The 12,486-nt window shown below is 39.1% G+C and overlaps 1 protein-coding gene across 8 annotated transcripts in view; it reads left to right on the top strand.

The window, feature by feature from the left end:
- MYT1L (myelin transcription factor 1 like) overlaps nucleotides 1-12,486 on the top strand; it is a 325,893-nt gene that overhangs the window by 96,352 nt on the left and 217,055 nt on the right. For 6 of the 8 annotated variants that reach the window (XM_072143494.1, XM_072143493.1, XM_072143492.1 and 3 more), the window contains one exon: nucleotides 9,764-9,886. The exons of the other annotated variants lie outside the window; for them this stretch is intronic. The gene's annotated coding sequence lies outside the window, so the exon portion shown is untranslated. The remainder of the gene's footprint in view (nucleotides 1-9,763; nucleotides 9,887-12,486) is intronic. 8 annotated transcript variants of the gene reach the window in all.

Raw genomic sequence — 12,486 nt, 5'->3', positions numbered from 1 at the left:
AGGCTGATTTAAGGCTCTGCTGTATAATAATACAACTTACAGCATCTGGTCCTGACACTCGCCGTGTAATTAAGGCCATGATGGTTTTGTTGATGGCGAATCTAAGAAAATGGCTTTGTTCTCAATTCCAGAGTCTTGATTGCCGGTTCTCATGCTCACCTGAATTCGGGCATCGCGCACATGATTGGTAGAGTATAAGTAATTGCAGTCCTGGCAGATGACATTTTCATGAAGCACACTCTGTGCCGCTCCAGACTAGAGGGAATTTGCTGAATTTATAGCAGAGGAATCTCATCAAACATGGATTTAGGAAATGCCTGTGTGAAAAGTAGAAGCCCACAACCAAATATCAGAGATTTTCTTTTGACATTTGCTTAAAATAGGCTCATTGCCCTCAGCCCCTGTTATCTCATGTGTACAAAACAGATTTAGATTTTTTCCCCCATGTAACCTATATTTTAATATGCAGTTTTCACATCCACAAATTGTTTTCACAGCTCATCCAATTACAGAGGCAACGTGATGGAAATCTGAGGATGTGCCACAATTGTAGACCAGGGGAGAAAACATTACATGATAAGGGGAGATGAAATGGGTGACTTTTAATTCACAATTGACATAATTCACACAAAACATTGTACAGTATATAACACAGTATGAGAGACAGATCATCAATTATTCCGGAATCGGATACAGGGGTGGCATTCAGACGTACGGCGTGCCTGTGGTGTTGTGAGCCGCAAAAAATGGTTCCTACTCCAAAGAACATTATCAAATTAAAATTTTCAAAATACACAAAATATATATTTAAGTAGCTTATAACCTCTGAATTTTGAAAACTTGCCAAAAGTTTTAAACAGTTGTCTTGTAGCCTAAGACCTCGTGCACACAAACTTAATGGGGACCGTGATCCGGCGGCAAATTCATAGGCCCCATAGACGTCTATGTCACCCAGTCACCCACATGCCCCATAGACGTCTATGTCACGTCAGTGACCGTGCATGGAAAAATATAGGACATGGCCTTTATTTTAGTGTATAACTCATCTTTATATGGAGAGGGGAGGGGTAAGGAGCTTTCACTCCTCCTGACACCTGCACCCATCTGGATGCTCACCCGAGCGTTGATGATACAGGGCCCTGTAAACTTGCACAGACACCCCAAGACGATCTTCTTTGCAGGCAGGGAGACAGATCTAATTTTATATACTTTTAAAACTGAATGGAACTAACAATGTTTGTTATAAAAGAAGATCAGTATTTAGTATTAAACAACCTAGGTCAAAATGCAGAATCCTGATGGCAGGTTAATATTTTGCAGTATGCTATTTACAATATCTATCTACATAATAAAAGTGCTGCATAATGCTATTCAGTTAGGCAGGTACAAGGCCCAGGATGTGAAAAAAATCCCTTCAGATAGAAAGCAAAAAAAAAAAATTCCAGCACTCCTGACTTCACTTCAAAATGCTGTGCACTAGTTTATTCACAGGTGACCATCGCAACGTTTCGGCTCCTGTGGGTCTGGAGTCTTTGAACTGAAGCTTGGAGTGCAGCTATTTGCTTTATGATGTATCTACATCTATGTATCTCTCTGTGCTAAGAAAATAAGTAGTACACCAAAGCAAAATTAAAGTGCATGTGTCTGTGGGTTCTATTCCATACAACTGAGGCTTTCGAAGCTTTCTCAGAGAATCGGCACTATTGAAGCACATATTTCTTAGGAACCTGCTGTCTGTTCTTGCGCCCCTTCATCCTTTTTTTGCTTTGCTAGTTGTCCTGCTCTGACATTTCCAAGTGTATTCACCTATCTATCAATCTATCTACAATAATGTGTTGCAAAATCTATAGGGTGAATTAATTAAGACTGGTGTTTTAAACCTCAGTCTTAAAATTACCCTCACTGGCGTTCCAGCTCTCCAAAGAGACTCCGGCTGTTTAGTAAATACTGGTGCAATCTCCGCCAGGTCGGACTCGTTTAAACCAGGTGTGATCGGGGGAAGTCTTCTGCTCAAGTCTCCGGTGGGCTGGCCATTCAGGCACCTGACCGTTCCCTGCCTGCTTCCTAAAGTGGTGTGCATGTCGGAGAAAAGAGGAAGATTTATGTGCTTTCTCCGCCAGAAATCGGTGAAGGCATAATGAATCTCCCCATTTTTTACATATGCATAACTTATGATTTTTTTGCCAATAGATTTAATCATAACCAATAAAGTGGGAACACATTGCTGTGCAAAACTACAACATACAGTATTTTTCGGACTATAAGATGCACCGGATTATAAGGCGCACCATCAATAAATGCCTGCTAAGACATCTAGGTTCATATATAAGGCGCACCGGATTATAAGGTGCACTTGATTATAAGGATGAATGACCAGCAGGTGGCAGACCTGTGCACAGTTCAAGGCAGCTGTTGTCTGTAAGTACGGTTCATATACAAGGCGCACTGGAGTATAAGGCGCACCTTTGATTTCTGAGAAAATCAAAGGATTTTTTGTGCGCCCTATAGTCCGAAAAATACGGTAATTAGTGCAATTTCTAAGTGTTAATTGTGACACATATTGTTTCACATGTGTTAATTGTTGATACTGTCATTGTTGTGAATATAAACATTACGAGATATATTTGCTCTGTGATTGGACCCTAAAGGGGCTTCCTGGGAAAAGATTTTAAGCCTACAAGAACTCATTTCTAGCAAATACAAATCTCATCAATATCAATTAGTCCAGAGCGTCATCTACTAGTATGGACATGATGGAGTACAGTGTCAGCCACCAGCATGGACGTTGTGGGAGTTGTTATTTCTTATGATTTCATGTAAAAATACTTCCATGTTTAATAGGGATTCTAGATGCTAGAAATAACTTTTTCAGATGAACCAGAGATGGTTCTCAATCTTCCCTTTTGAATACTAAAAATGGCATCCCAAGTCTGGCTTAATGCAAGACGCAGCTTTCGCTCATTAATTTTAAATTGACATCTGGAAAGAACTCGCTCTTTGAATTATTGATCATGTTCGAGCTAAACTTGTCATCAAGAGTGAGATGTCTACCCCGTATTTGTCTGTAGTGCCAAGTTTATCATACTTCATTGCACTACTAGGTCTGTGTGACATAGGAAGAGGAGATATTTTGTGCCGTTCATGTTGACATGTTGGATTTTGTTTCTTGAAGCAGTTTGAGTAGAAAGGTGAAAAAAATGTATATTTTTTCATATTTTTAAGGTATCTTTTTTCCCTGTTCATATCACCATCATAGTGTCCATTTGGAATGTAGTTATGACATATGGTCAATGATTGACCATGGCTTCCATATACTATACCCCATAAAACCTGAAAACCCATAAAAGAAGAATGAAAAACAACATTTTATAGGGCTGGTCCACTTTTAGACAATCCCTACATGTTTGCTCATAAGCTCATGACGCTGTTAGGACCCAGTTGTCTGGAATCTGGAAGAAACTATTTCATTTTTCTGCAGTGACACCACAGGTGAGATGAAGTATTACACAAATCTGTTGGTTTTCTATGCGATGCAGGAAAGGAGAGGTCCTCCAGGCTGAGACTTCATGTACAAAGTATAAAGTGGATGTGATTGCAATACAAATATAAAATCAAATAAAAACTAATGGCCCAGATTTATTATAGGTAGTGCAAACTACTATTATTAAATACTGGGGCACGGTCTTGAATTATCTGGTGCCCTCTGCACTGCTTGGAAAGTGTGCTCCATCTTTTTTAGGTGCACCTTTAATATAGAGCATATTATTTCACAACGCTGTATTAAATGTGTTGCAAGCTCCGACTAAGCACTAACACACCCCTTTAGGTGCTCATTTTTTGGCGTGTCGGACACAGTACAGCCGCGACACAAAACTAGCATAAATACATTTTTACATGTGCAAATACATACATTATTACATGTGCAAGACGTTCTTTTCACTGCAAAATACAACCGAAACTGATGCAGAAAGAATGATAGATCTGGGCCAATGTGTTTTTGTGGATGTGCAAAGGACCCAACTGTGTGAATGGGTCCTTAATATGACAAATACATTTAAAGATTACAGGCAGTCCCTGGGTTACGTACAAGATAGGTTCCATAGGTTTGTTTTTAAGTTGAATTTGTATGTAAGTCGAAACTGTATATTTTATAATTGTAGATCCAGTGACAATTTGAGTTTCAAAATTTTTTGCTGTAATGGGACCAAGGATGATCAATAAAGCTTCATTACAGACACCTTACAGCTGAGCATTGCAGTCTGGGACTAAAGTAAAGCATTCAGAGACTTCCCCAGAGGTCACAGTGGGCAGAGGGGTTGGTCTTTAACTAGAGGTTGTCTGAAAGTCGGGTGTCCTTAAGTATGATTGTTAATAAGAAATGGAGGGATCATGTAAAACTTTTTTTTAATTTCACATTCAAATATTTACTTTTTTAAATGTATAAACTAATTTTCAAAGTCAACATTTTCTTTATTTAATTTTTACATATTTCCATCTTATGTTTTATTTTCTGTATGATTAAACACAAAATTAGCCATTTTCAACCAAAACAAATACTAGAAAAATGCAGTGCTGGAGAGACAGTACAAAATATGGTTGCATGAAATTGTCTAAATGTTATTTTTAAATATATTTGTTTCATTAGTGAAAAAACCTATCCCACATATTCAATATTTCTACAAATATTGTTTAACAATTTTTTTCAGCTTTTTTCTTTTTTTCTTTTTCAAAAAGAAACACTAAAAGTCCAATTTTGTTTTTTAACAGATGAAAATATGTAAATATTAACAATTGAGCATTGAATTATAGCCATTGTTTGCCCTGATTATTCCCGCTTGATGTTGTCTTGTAAAAATATCATAAAGCGTCTTACAGAAGGAAACTTTATTGTTTCTTTTATTCAGTCTCCATCTCCCATGTGGATCCTAATAATCATTCAGTCTATCAATCTTGCCTGTAAGAGCATGGTAACCCGATTGTCTTTCCTGTGACCCGCGTAAAGGACAAATAATTGTAAGCCACTATATTCTTCTGAGCCTCTGACATAGATAGATAACACTCTGCCTGCATCTAATATATGCAGCTGGTGATTCCTTGGATTACCTGGGGATTAGTTGGCCAAAAAGATGCTACAATAATATCCTCATTAAAGTGACACACATAAATAACCTTTGGCTGGAAAGGATGAGCTGTTCTTCAAGTGACCTTGCCCAGGTAGAGATGACATGAGATGGGATCAAAGGTTTGTAGAGGGAAGATTCTCCATTCTCGCTGCTTACAACTATGAAAGGAAATTCTCAAATACAGCCGCACAATCTCTCCGGTATTAAAAGATGGATATTTTCCATTGAAAATTTAGCAGCTCCGTTGAGTCTGATATAGTCTGTCCTGATCCAAGGCTTTGCATTATTATACGATGCATCTTCAGGGCATGTGACAGTCATTGAAATGTAATGTTATCAAATACAGAATCTTAAAGTTTGAGTCATCAGGAAGAGAGCTGAATATCATGATGGGCTCACATCCAAATCGTCCTCGCTACAGGAGAGTCAGTTTAGCAATTTAAGGCCTAAGGAACACAAATGTATGGGGGCCCATGATTAGACCGCAGAATTTGTGGCCTGATCCTGGCCCCCAACTAGCCGGCTTACTATGGAGAGGTTAGGGGTAAGGAACGGTCACCCCTACTCTCTTCTGCACTCGACTGTATACTTACCCAGTCAACAGCCCAACGAGCATACATTTGTGTGCATGAGGCCTAACAGCCATGGTAACCTCTCACCGGTAGAATTGAAAATTATGGCGATGTACCTTATTCAGGTTGTAGCCTCTCTTTGAAGGTGTACTTTAGCTTCTTTTCCAGAAAATGCATTAAGAAGAGGATATACATAGCATGAGATCAGCCCCTTAGCCATTATGACATCTTTATTAGTTCTCATATAAGCTTTCTGGAACACAGACGCAACGAAGAACGCGGCCCACAGGGAATTACAGCTCAGTTGCTGGAACAAAGCCGACATGTTTTTCCAATATTTTACAATCCAGTATCAATACTTGCAGTAGATTTATTATATCATCCAAATAATAGTCATTTTTCCACCAGCACAGAACCATATGACAATGATTTTTATTAGTTAGATATTTTTAAGACCAGATTGAAGTCTTCATCCGTTTCATCAGAGCAGATAATGAAGCTGAGCCTTGTGGTGTATACTATCAGTCACTTTGCCCTATTTGTTTCCTCCTTTCATTCAATTTATAATTTCCCCTATGAATTGCTTACAGGGGACCTTATTGAGACCATTGATTGACTGAGTGTTAGATCCCGGGCAGTTACTGTCGTGTTGGGACAGGTGTAAGAAGTAGAGTACAGCAGAGAATCAGACCGATAGGGAATCAATACAATAAGTAAAAAACCCCAGTTTAAGTCTTCCCCCAATTATTGTAATGAAAAAACACATTTAATACCTATAAACCATCACTTAGAGTGTAGTTAGACTTAGTATCCAAAAATTAGAGGGGTGCAGTATTTTTTGGCTAAATTTGTCACCACAGCACAGAGTTTGCCAGACAAGTTGAGTGACTCAATGCATTCTCCTGCCGTCCTAGGTAACCCATGATGTGCTGCTTTCAGTACTTTGTAAAGCAACACTTTCTGGGCTTCCTGGGACCATAGGAGGACCATGGAGTGCGTGGACATCCGGCATGTTCAAAAGGACCCTTGAAGTTAGCCAATGATAATCCAAATTTTCTCTTCTTCTTTCAACAGTATTGGTGTCTTCAAGATGCCAAAATGATTGAAAGCTGTTACAGAGCAGGGAGCAATATGTTGCTGATTAAATTGTTGTGTCGGCACATTATGATAAATATGTGGGTTATTGGTCTACAGTTTGCACATTCGGCCTCTAAAAGGTTCACCATCACTGCTCTTTGGTATGTACACTCCATATTGATGAGTACTGATACACAAGTCTATTTCTCTTTGGACAGAAATTGATGGCCATTACAAACCATAACCCCCATGAACCATGATGCCTGGGTCAAAAATTATTAAAAATATTCATGCTTGTTACTCCTGTTTTTGGACAGTCCCACAGATGCCAGGAGCAATTCAGACTATAATTTCACCCTCCACAGCTCACGTACGGCTCTGCATTATAAACCATCCTTGCCACATATGCTTATACCCAAGGTGTGATGGCGCTATGTGCAAGTTGGCATCGTTGATGAATGTGCAAACATATCAGACATGAACAAAATATATTTTTTTACTCTACAATTTATTTCCATCTTACGTTCTCCTTAAAGGAACCGTTAACAGTCTTCAGTCTCATTAATATGTCGTATGCTATTGCTATGGATTCATTTTATTAGCATCCTTAAATTTTATCCTCCTCATGAGAAGGAATCATTGAAGCAGCTAATCAATCCACCTTTATGTTTCCCAATATTCATTTTTGCAAGGCGGACATAAAATTGTCTGCAAATGATCTTTTCTTCGGTTTGCCGCTGAAAGGATTAATTCCAGGATATTGTTGCAGCTTTCATTCTTATGAAGTATTGAGCAATGCTGGAAGGGCTGAATTTTTATGCAAAGTGTCCTGGGTTGTCTGACTAGACTCAATATGGTAGCGAAGAAGCAGAGATTTGAGACAGGACAAGCTTTGATGTCAGTGACCAATAGCTATTGTTGGCGAAAAAAATTTAATATAAATAAGTGAACCCTCTTCCATAAGTGATACTGTATCCTTTTCCATGACGTTAAGCTCACTTATATGCAAATCACCTTAGAAATAAAACACAAGGACAATTTTTTTTTTTTAGCAAATTGAGCCAGAACCCTAGATCATTCTTAAAAGTTAATCTGTCGACCCCAGGTCCTATTATTAAGCTTGTGTATAGGGATGAGCAAGCTCACAACGCAATGTCCGGGTCTGAATCCAGGCATCAGCCAGAAATCTGACTTTTGGCATTCAGTCTCACCCTGGCCAGTAACAATCCCGGTGGTAGCACCTGTTAACCCTTTAAATGCCACTGGTGGCTCTGCTGGTTGCATTTATAGCGTTAACATATGGAGGTACCTGAACCAAAACTTTATTCAAGGTACCTGAATCTTTTTTTTAGCTTAACCCAAAGCCCATTGGGTCCACTCTTCTCTACTTGTTTAGCATCCAAATTCCTGGCAAATTCCTGATATTTTTGGCAAATACCGTCAAATTTGATCTGCCGTCGATGGGGGCCCAGATCAGCTACGATCTCCCATCATCACAAATCTAGACACCTCTTATTGGCATTGGTACATCTAATATCAGACCCTTTTTAGTTGTTGGGAAGTTTGCCCTAAAGATGCACAAGTAACTTGAAAGTACTTGTTTGTGGAAGATAGTCCTAAAATGTAAGTTTTCTTTATTGTCTCCTGGAGATGACATCTGTGCATATTGTGGTGTACATGACTTTTTAACCAACTTTGCCTGAATCAATACCATTGTGTGACTTATGTTCTGCAACATAACATTTTTCCCTCTGCAGCCTCTGTGTATAGTTGTAAGGTTTCCTAAATAAGGCTGAAGACCTAGTTACCTTGACTAATTAATTATTAAGTAAATTATCACGGCAGCCTCCACCAGTTGGAGATCAATGGCAGAGTATGCTTCTCCTCAGTGGAAGACATATGAAACCTACATACTGTTTGCAAAAAGACAGATGAAAGGATCCAAGACTATGAGAAATAAGATTCTCTGGTCTGATGAGACGAAGATTTAACTTTTTGGTGTTAATTCTCAATGTTATATGTGGAGACAACCAGGTGCTGCTCATCACCTGCCAAATACAATTCCAGCAATGACACATGGAAGTGGCAGCATCATGCTTTCGGAACAGGGATAGGATGATTGGTTTCAATTGAAGGAAAGATGAATGCGGCCAAGTACCCAGATATCCTGGATGAAAACCTCTTCCAGAGCTCTGGACCTCAGACTGGGCCGAAGGTTCCCCTTCCAACAAGACTATGATCGAAGCACACGTCTAAAATAACAAAGCAGTGGCTTCAGAACATCTCTGTGACCATTCCTGACTGGCCCAGCCAGAGCCCGGACCTAAACCCAATGGAGCATCTCTGGAGAGACTTGAAAGTGACTTCCACCAACGTCACCATACAACCTGATAGAACTGGAGACGATCTGCAAGGAATAGGAAGAGGATCAAATCCAGGTGTGAAAATGTGTTGCATCTTCCCAAGAAGACTCAAGTCTGTATTATCTTCAAAGCTGCATCTACTCAATACTGAGCACAGGGGCTATATACTTTTGACCATAAGATATTTCAGTTTTTCTTGTTTAATAAATTAGCAAAAATATTCACATTTTTGTTTTATTCTGTCAAGATAGGGGCAGAGTGTACAGTAATGAGCAAAAAAAAAACTTTTTTGATCTTACTAATTGGCTGCAATGAAACAAAGAGTGAAATATTTAAAGGGGTCTGAATACTTTCCATACCCACTGTACTTGAACTATTGATCTATGCAAAGTTTGTTGAAACCATGTAGGTCTACTCCTACTCCTCGTAATCAACTGTATGGGGAGTAAAGTAATTAAGGGTACGAAACAGTAAAGAATGCTTTTCCATAAAAAATGCTTTTTAATGGATCACTTGAAGTATGAATTAACTCATCTTACAAAAATATCATTTATTTTAAAAGAATTACCTACTTTACCTATTTTATACAACACTGAATGATTTTTAATTGAAATTTCTTATTTTCTAGACAATGAAATTAAACTAGAATAGCAGAAATTAAGAAACACAAGACTCAGCAACTTTCTTCGCTGATTCCCGAAATTGAAATCTGGACCAAAAGAAGAATAATACCACCAAGAGGAAGTCTCAGGTAGTGCCTGACAATATTCATATGTTTACTGCAATGGCTGATCAGCAACTATTTGAATTATGTTTTAGGGATATGCACAAAAATATTCTTGTTTACAGGTGTTTAGACTTTCATGTGGTTTGGAATATTCCATAAACTACAGGACATGTCACATCTTCCTACCTATATAAAAACATATTAAATAGAGCAACATGAAAATGTGAAATAAGTTCATATTGTTGGAGCTGACAAAGCGACGTCAATCCTAGCGTAAATGGCGGCGTGCAAGGGTTTGGGTCTGCTTAACACTAATCATGACCTCTTCACAATTTCTTAAGAAAATTCTCCCCTCCTGAAAACAAGTCTATTGATAATTGTATCCTCTTTTTTATTCAGTTGTAGGACTAAAATAGTGATTTTACTGCCATTTGTTGTCTACTCCCCTAATTTTTAAAAAGTGCTAAAATTTTTGGTAAAAGTATAAAACTTTAATCAATATTAAAATCGACTTTCTCTATTCTTCATCTAATTTTCCAAGGGTTTTAAGATCTCTTCGCTACAATGAAAGGGTTCGTCCAAGATTACTTATCAGATGAGCATTAGGGTCTCATCATGTCTCACCAAGTACAGTATTGTGCCTTGTACAGTTCTTGAAATTTCATTAGAGTATCAAAATTTTATACATTACTTCCAAAATGATCCAAACCCCACCCCCTGGCACCTGGCGGATCTTTTAGGAGGCTCTGGCCTCATAATAGATACCCAGTGGTGTGGAAACAATTGTCGAGTGCAACATGGGCTATGCTCAGTTCTAAGCCAGGTGCTGCCTTATGTAGAACTGGACTTTGGCCCATGTCTGAACATGGTACAGGCTATCACAACATCCCTGTCCCAGCCAACCCACTGTTTGGCCCCAAACCACCTCTCCACTCATATGGCAAAGAGGGTGGATTAGTAGAAGCATCTGGCTGTGTGTCAGGGTTACTAAATCACGGCTAGTACGGTTGTTTTCAGGTATACAAGCTTTAATAAATCCCCTACATTGTGTCCTGACGAAGAGGGGCAGACATGTCAGAGCTGTGTCTCGTAATGAGCTCAATAGCTATGTGTCCATAACATGACAGGTAAATTTGCTTAATAAATTACTGAGATTGATCAGTTGAACTTCCAGTTAAATAAATTATTAGGGGTTTTCAAAATTTGTCAACTACCCTTCGGATTGGTGATCCATTTTACATTGGTAAACTGAGATAGTCGAACGAGTCCCGAAGGGTAAAGGAAAGTTTGGACCGGCGCTATACTTGTGACATTAAAGTCGACTCAGATTGTCATTTAAAAGAATAAACGAATGACTTTATTTCTAAAACTACGCAACGCGTTTCTGCTCCGGACTGGAGCCTTCGTCAGGCATAACCTGGTTATGCCTGACGAAGGCTCCAGTCCGGAGCAGAAACGCGTTGCGTAGTTTTAGAAATAAAGTCATTCGTTTATTCTTTTAAATGACAATCTGAGTCGACTTTAATGTCACAAGTATAGCGCCGGTCCAAACTTTCCTTTACCCTTCGGGACTCGTTCGACTATCTCATCTACACGCCCCCGGGATCCTGGTCCTGTGCACTTGGAGCGTGGCTTACTGCGACCGGCTGCTTGGACCCGCGTATGTGATATGCCCTTTTGAACCATCTATCAGGTGAGAGTCCACTATATCACTAGTGCACACCTACCACTGTGTTTACAATATCACACGAGGTTGCGCTCCTCTGTTTCTTCCTTCATATCTCCTTCCAACGGGGTGACTCAGAGTTTCTCTGAGCCCCCCACCTCCAGGTTATTTGATCACATTGGTAAACTGGAAGGGTCCAGCACCAATCTAATCCTGCCAATTACTGCCAGAGGTAGATATAGCCATCAGGTGAGGATCTAAGGACCAGTTACTTCTGTTTTCTTTATAAAAGAAGTTATTACCATTTCAAATAACTTCCCATTTTCAGGGAAAACCCATAAAAATCTGTATGTTTAAGAAACCATTGACAGCCCCCGCCCCACCCCCACTCTAGACTCTGTTTATAATATTAGTAATTTATGCATTGCCGGGGAGCACTTCTGTGCAGAAATGACATATTCTACTTTTTACGTCGCTCAGTCATAACTTCTTTTGTCACTAAACCAGTATTCTTCCTTTGTGGGCTGGTAGAAAGGCTTTTGTGCTTGTTATACGCGGCTCTTTAAAAAACCAAAATACAGGGAAAGACGTATGAATAACACAGCAAGCAGCAAGGACGGCAGTAAGTGGTAATTAATGCTGGCAGAGGCGGCGCAGACTTACAACTTACAGTAAATGTATAATGAACAGTTTCCTGTATTTGGATGTTCAAGGCGATCAGGTGGATCGTTGTGATGTGCGTCACATCATCATGTGCTGGGTTCACGTCTAGTAAATCTTTTTATCTCATATCTGCCTCAATCATTATGTAGCATCCTATGACACATTCCCTTATCCACATCTATCCATGAAAGAAAGTTCTCAAATTTTAAACCCCTAGTCATGTTTACACAATAATCATCATTTTTATCCCTTACTTTACAATTTTAATCAGTTGTATTGCTGTTTTAGCTCCTAT

The sequence above is a fragment of the Engystomops pustulosus genome, chromosome 3 (assembly GCF_040894005.1).
Source record: "Engystomops pustulosus chromosome 3, aEngPut4.maternal, whole genome shotgun sequence".
In the NCBI taxonomy this organism is placed as follows: Eukaryota; Metazoa; Chordata; class Amphibia; order Anura; family Leptodactylidae; genus Engystomops; species Engystomops pustulosus.
This window is presented reverse-complemented; position numbering and strand designations above follow the sequence as displayed.